The sequence below is a fragment of the Mytilus galloprovincialis genome, chromosome 5 (assembly GCF_965363235.1).
Source record: "Mytilus galloprovincialis chromosome 5, xbMytGall1.hap1.1, whole genome shotgun sequence".
NCBI classification, from domain to species: Eukaryota; Metazoa; Mollusca; class Bivalvia; order Mytilida; family Mytilidae; genus Mytilus; species Mytilus galloprovincialis.
The window spans coordinates 73,545,684-73,553,180 of NC_134842.1; the positions used below are offsets into that span (position 1 = coordinate 73,545,684).

At 29.3% G+C, this 7,497-nt stretch overlaps 1 long non-coding RNA gene across 1 annotated transcript; it reads right to left on the reverse strand.

Annotated features, from left to right (window-relative positions):
• Window positions 1-319: 319 nt before the first annotated feature.
• LOC143076381 (uncharacterized) lies at window positions 320-6,015 on the reverse strand. The gene is made up of 3 exons (XR_012978632.1): window positions 5,588-6,015; window positions 4,275-4,345; window positions 320-2,474 (listed from the first exon to the last, which is right to left on the reverse strand). It is a non-coding gene; the product is annotated as an uncharacterized LOC143076381 (long non-coding RNA).
• Between the last annotated feature and the right edge of the window lie 1,482 nt (window positions 6,016-7,497).

The window sequence follows — 7,497 nt, forward strand, 5'->3', positions numbered from 1 at the left end:
ATAGCTGTACAAATAATTTCTTAGTACATGTACTTACAATTAATCAAAAACGTGAAAATGAATAATGTAATTAAAATGGTAAAATAAAGCAGAAGTATATAGACATAATTATTTTTCGAAAGCACATGGATGTATCAATTCCATTTAAATTAGGCCCGTGTTATTAAGTCTTAGGTTTCTATTGAATGTTTTGTAAACTTTGTTTTTTTAGATTATGTCAGTTTAAATTCGATTTATAGTTTTTGGTTGCCTCTTTGGTATCTTTAGGATAGGAATTCGATATACCTCCTTAAACTTCAAAAGCTCTTTTACATTAAATGGACATCTATGAGAAAACCATGCAGATGGTGCTCCATGCAAAGTTGTTTGATTTTGATGAAACTTTGCTGACATGTTCAGGTTGACATCATATGAAAGTCATGCAAGTTTGAAGCCCTTACACTGCTGGTAACCATGGCAACGATAGGGATTTAGGGTATTTTCGAGTTTATTTATAGATGCATTTACTGAAATGCATAGATTTCATAAATTTCTCAAATAGAAATAAATAATATAATACTTCTGAGTGTTTAAATCCTTTAATATCACAGATAGGATGTGTATGAAGTATAAATCACATAATTTTATTAAACATAATGATATATATAGAAAATAAGGGTATGGCAAAACACATAAAATGATAAAAAATCTGGCCTTTTCATCAAATCACACTAAAACAGACAATACAGCCCAAAAGTCGCTTTAATTTACCCTAAATTTCAGAAATGCTTTGCATTTTCTTTGGTTCAAAAGTTTTTGAAGGGATTTCGGTTGCAAATTAATTTTATAGATTTTATTGATCATTTAGATAGCCTCCCCCCCTTTTTTTTGTATTTTCGCAATAAATTGAGGAAAGTCTCATATATTAATGAAACCAAGCATTCACAAATAAATACTTGAATTATACAGATTGTAACATGCAATATAGGTAAATCAAATAGAAAATTCAAAGTGAAATGGATTTTTGTGTCACAAACAATAGTAAGCATTAGGCTTAAAAAAGGGGGGGGGGAGCTGCCAAAGACAATTTTGTTTTTGTATTTTTTTTTATTCCAAATTCCTATAGTACACTTGTCCCTATTACTTTAAAGAGTAAAATCCATATATTTCTTCCTAGTAATCCCATTTTTGGTTATTGCAGCTTGCTAATTACTAAAGTTGTATTCTGGTTACTGAAAAATGATATGAAATTCAATGTCAAGTTCATCAAATTGAAAAATCTTAAGTATTGACATTCAGAAGTTGTGTCTGACAGGTAAAAAAAAATAAGACACGGTGCAACCTTTTACTGGAATGCTGGTTACCATATAAGTCATTTTGATCATGAGTACCTGAGACAGTGTGGATAAAATCTGAATTTCTATTGTACAAAGGGAGATAATCCAATAAAAATGCTGATTTTTAAAACCTTAAAATTGCATGTACATATTAATTTAAACTAACATACACTTCATCAATTTAATAAAATATAAACATATCTCTATTTGGTTATCTGGTGAGAGAGTTAATAGTGCATTTGAGCATATACTATTGGTTTGCTTTTGTTGTAGTACTTTCTAAAATTCTGCTAAAAAATGTCTAAATTTATAAATTCTCTATTAGCATTGATAAATTTTTAAATATCTCAATCTGTATAAATGATCATAAATGTTAATTATTTTTTATAGCATTAGTATTATATTTAACAATCAATGAAGATGATACAATAACCCTAAATGGTGCTTACATGCAAGAATAAGATTATTATAAACATACATAAAAGTTAATTCGAATTGACTTAGCAGCATAAGACAATTGTTGCATTAGGTATGGAATTTAGGGAAGTATTAAATTGTTTCCATACTATCTTATAAGAATTTGCATACATGTAACTACATGAACTATGAAAGGTAATTTACTAATAATTCAATCAATAAAACTAGTTAGTCAATCTAAGAAACAATTTCTGACAAATGAAAATATTTTTATGTTTATCAAATGGCCAAGTACATTTGTAATCTTCGTGATTGTCTTCAATACTGATGACCTTTTCATACAGAAGTAATTTTAGACTTCTTATTCGCTGATAAGAAAGCTTTGTTGATGGTGAGACAGTGAGAACATTCTATTTCCTAGCAAATATCTCTCTCTTCTCATTTGTGTTGCAACTGTGTGTTGACTTGGTGGTTTTCAAGACTTCAGCAAGATTCACATTGCCGTTTTTTTTTTCCCTTTTTTTCAAAGCATACGAGTTCCATTTCAATTTATTTTTATTTGAGCTTGCAATTTTTTAACATCAACAGGAAAAATCAAATACGTCACAGATCAGAGCCTTATTCAAGTATCAGTAATATTATCTAAGTTTTTCTTCATCATAAACATGTTTATCAACAAAAATGTGTCTCGGCAATCAGTCTTCTTTCATGAACTCCAGTTATTTTTGGATCACCAAATGTCTGTAAAAAATAATAAGAAAACAATCGTTATCCATTAAATGATTGAAATTTCCTAAAAAAGAAATTACTTATTAACTTGGTCTTAGTGTAAAATGTGTTTCGATTATCACAACTCTGACATTCCAGTACATAGAATAAGAAATAGAGTATACTAGCTAAAAATGGACCTAAATTTGATTTTTTTCTTATTCCAAGCTGCAGCAAACTTAATTTTAATGAAGTTAATTTTGCAGATTTCATCTTGTATTTATGAAGTTATGACAATACAAAAATAGGGAGATGAGTATTGATTGCAAATGAGACAAATATCCACAAAAGTTCAAATGAAATGAATGGAATGCCTCTGTACAACCTTCAACAATGAGAATAAAACAGCTCAAGGGTACATTCTATTACAAATGCATAGATTGCACCTTCATGATCATCAGGTTGGGGGGGGGGGGGAACACTATATAGACACTGCATTCAAACTTAATTCACATGATACAGTTCAGAATTTGGATTGTGATGAATTATTAGACACATCATACATGTAGGTTTCTGACACAGAATAAATGTGGTAAACGAACTGATGACTTTGAAATTGGACTTGTACCAATATCCAAAATCTAAAAGTCTAAAAGACATGATTAGATTTATCACATCAAAGAACCCCATATATGCAATTTTTAATGAATTTAAACAAAGTTTAAGTTTGGACCCCAATATGAATCAACTTGAAAACTGAGCCCAAATCATAAATCTAAACATGCTAAATGCATGATAACATTTACCATAGAAAAAAAAACTTCAATAATATTTTAATAAACTAACAAAGGTTTTTTTGCCCCGTGATCTTTTTTGCAATTTGAAAACGAATATTAAAAATCTAAACATAAAAGAAGTATTTAACCCAAAAAAGTACAATACACCATTTAATTTTGCATAATATTATAGAACACCAATTATTCAATTGTTTTATGAAATCAAGTTTAACTTTGGACCCTTTTGACCCTATAGCTGATATAGACCAATTTAAAAACAAGCCAAAACATTTGAAATTGGTAAAACAATAAGCATTGAAAACAAATATATAATTAATTTTACAGCTAATTTCCTACGGCATGTAAATCTAAGACTTCGGTTAGCTTGCATGGTTTGTTTGTATATTGTACAATTGCAATTGACATAATGTCTAATCAAATTTAAAAGTACTCCATAAAGGTTCAAATATGCCTATATTTATTGTTTGAAGATATCAACCTTAATACAAAGCTTGAATCAATATTTATACAAACAGAGCAAGCAAACCTACCAAAGTTTTACTCTACACGCATTAGGAAAATATCTGTAATAATGGTAAAAGTGTTTTTTCAAAAATGAAAAATACAAATGTAGTCTTAAGGTTTACCATAAATGCATGTTTACTATAAATGAGGATCTGTCAAGCTGACAAGAACGCATATTTTTTTCTAGGTTTAATTCTTATAAAGAGAAAAATTCCATGATGAGTAATTTTGTTGTGTAAATTGTACTGATATGGCCCTTAATTGATCATAAAATAATAATTTGAGTGTTCTGTGTGTTATTTTTACTTTTTGTTTACCAGATTGATCTTTTAAAATTGAAGGGTTAATCTAATTTATTGATTATTTATCATGTTTTTACAATAATAAATGTATTTGGTCAATTTCCAATTTCTATATATGATTATATTTCACAAATAATGCCACAAAACAGGTCTTATTTGCTGTCTATTTAGTAGTCTCTTGTTATGACTTGTTTGATTCATTTTTTTTATCAATTATATCATATATTTACCTATATGATCTCCTATCATATCTGCTTTCATTTTAACATTATTTTCGTGCTTTTCCATCTTCAACATTAACCTGTTGATAAGAAATAAAATATTGTATATTTGTACATTTGCATGATCAGTACAGTGAGTTACATCTACATGTACATTGTACATTATGTTGGCTAAACATAATGCATTGGTTCATTGTCATTGAAAAAAAAAGTTGTGTAGATATGATAATTAATTTGTGTAAATGTCATAAATGCTATGATATCAATCACATCATCAAGTAATTCATTTCTTCGGTATTGTTATTTTGAATTTTTTTTATCTGAGTAATCTGTAATGTTATAATCTAATGTTGCCCCTTCTGGGCCCTTTAATTTGGAATACATTTGTAAGCATATTCTATTCAGATTCTATTTTATTAACGAGAGAAGTAAAGACATTTACAAGTTCTCTTTCCATGTTTATAACTGTGATACATGACCTGCACTAAGGAAATGTAAAGAAAAAGTCTCGCAGTAACCAATTTTTAGAGAGAAAAAAAACCAGCTCATAGTCTGTAAAACAATTTTTTGTCAGAGTTTGAGAACCATATATTGTATCAATCTAGCTGCATTGTACAATGTACATGTACATGTATTACTGGTAAAGGAATGAATAAAGACAGGAAATTCACAACTCTTTGGGAGCTATATTGTGACTTTAACAGTGCTTAATCAAAACCTGTCACAAAAATCCTTAGGGTAGGGATAAAAATAAAGGTAGGGAAGTGTAGTGCGGTTAACACACATACTTTTTAGTTGACATAAATGTACAGTAGTTTTCGTATGTTTATGTAATTTATACATGTTTCTCGTTTCTCCTTTTTTTTATATATAGATTTGAACATGTTGAAGCAACCATTATTTTTAAATTAGGAGAAAAAAAACAGAGTCAATGGACTCTATTGACAGTTTGGCAAACAAACTCAGGGCGAACAGACCTGATACCGGAGGGCTTTGTAATAGAATATATATTTTATCATGATTATTATAGATCTCTTGAGAGACTGAGAGAGAAAAAAGTTTTTCTATTAAAATTTAGAAGGCAAACACATAAATCTTTTAGTTTCAGAAGAATTTTAAATCATTATAAATGTATGTCAATAAAAATTAAATCAGTGTTTGCCTCAAGAAAATTATGTGAATACCCCCCCTTTTTTTCCCCAAAGAGAAATGGTCTATGCTCTTCTTTCTATATTTATGATTTAATGTGATGTTTGTATAGTAGGTCTTTTTATGGTGTCAAATTGTTTTTTCTAACCACAAAAAAAAATTAACAAACTTACCAGAACCAACTGAAACTGAAAGTTTTGCTTTGGAATTTCCGTTGCTAGATTTCGGAAGGGTCATGAAAGGATGGCAGCAACTCATTTTGTCTTCTTGTCTACTGCAATCCAACTCCTGTCCATGTTTGCAGCATATGCCTATTTTTAAAATGTGAGTCTGAAACCTAGACATGATAGTGATAGTCTAGCCTCATGAGTCATGTCTAGACTATCTGATCAGGATCAGACTTATCCCAGTGGCAGTGGGAATGTCTTTGCCACATGGTTTGCTATGTCTTTGTTACACTCTTTCAATAAAAATAAGTTTTTGGCTACACCATATTCATAAAAAATACCAGTATTTCCTATCCTTCTGCACATTTGTTGATTTCCCTCCTTCTGTTATTGACACTAAATCGACCTTTTATTGTGAAGAGTTTTACAAAGGGAGATAATTTTAGCTATATTTTTTCAGTTTTTCATCTTTTATTCAAATAAGCTTATATCAATTTGCAACCAAAATCCTGTTAAGGAATACTAGTTTGTAATGAACCATAATGTTTAACAAAATATTTTTTCAATTTGAGTGACTTTTGAGGTTTTATGGACATTTTCAGTACAGGCTGAATTCAAATTTAAAAAAAACACAATTATGTCAATAAAAATAAAAACAAAAATAAAAGTCGAAATAAGATCCAAATTACATTTAATTTTAGTAGAAAGTCTGAATTTTAAGGCCAAACAAATTTTGTTGCCATATAATACTTTGAACTATTCAATAAAAAAACACCAAAAATGTCAATTTTCAACAACATTTTCCAGCAAATTTGGTACTAAACTAGAATTGCCCTGTATTCACATAATTTGAGATAAATTGTCATTTTTTAACCATAGAACTATTAGATGTACTTAATACTTTACTAGGAACCCAAAATCAGCTGAAAATTCCACAACCCCTTTCATAATTTTTTTTTGATTTTGCATGGTTTTCTCGTAGACATCCATTTAAGCAATAGGGTTCATGTATCATAAAGTTTTAATTGACGGATGGAAATTAAAATGAGAAATAAAAAGCAAATTATATTACATTGATCATTCCCGTGTACAGGTATCAATTTCCAATAGTCATTCAAACAGACATATTCAATGTTTTTAGGGGCCTTAAGAGTTTGCTGTTCAGTGTGTGTCAAGTCTCCGTGTTGAAGATCGGACTTTAATGGTTTAATTCTGTAAATTGTATGCTAGTGGCAGTCATACCATATCTTCTTATATCTATATAGCATTTCTATTTTATCTTATTAAAAGAACTCTTTTCTGAACTTAAGTGAGTGAATCGTGTTTATCATTTGTACGTGTTGGCATAATATGTCTTTGTTGCGAGTATATAACACAAAATATGTCTGTGAACAAGATAATAGACATAGATCATGGCGGATAATTTGTACATAATTGACCAATAGTGTTAGATGATGTGGTCATCAAAAAAAGCTCACCAGGCAAAATATAGTACATCTACCAAAGTCAGAATCATTACAGAAAGGTCTTCAATTTTCATATGAACAAATTTAATTATAAGAGTTGAAATATCGTGGCAAATCTCCTATAGTTTGTCAACTTGCGTTTTTGATCATATCGACTAATTTGCAGATCTTGTCATGTTTATCATGTTTAAAGTTTCTCATTGTCATTGAGATAGGTGGAATATCAGGAACAAAGGGCGTACATTTTCATCACTGTCAATCGAAACAATGTTATGCTGAAAAGAGAAAATCACACGAACTTGTATCCATTATTCCGAGAAGTTTCTAAATATAGATTTATATAGGTCATTATTCATTATAAATGTTTAGCGTTGTGTTTGATGACATTATGTATGTCAATTATTATTTTTTTCTTGGTTTCATAGGAATGTATGAAATAGTAGTCTTTGA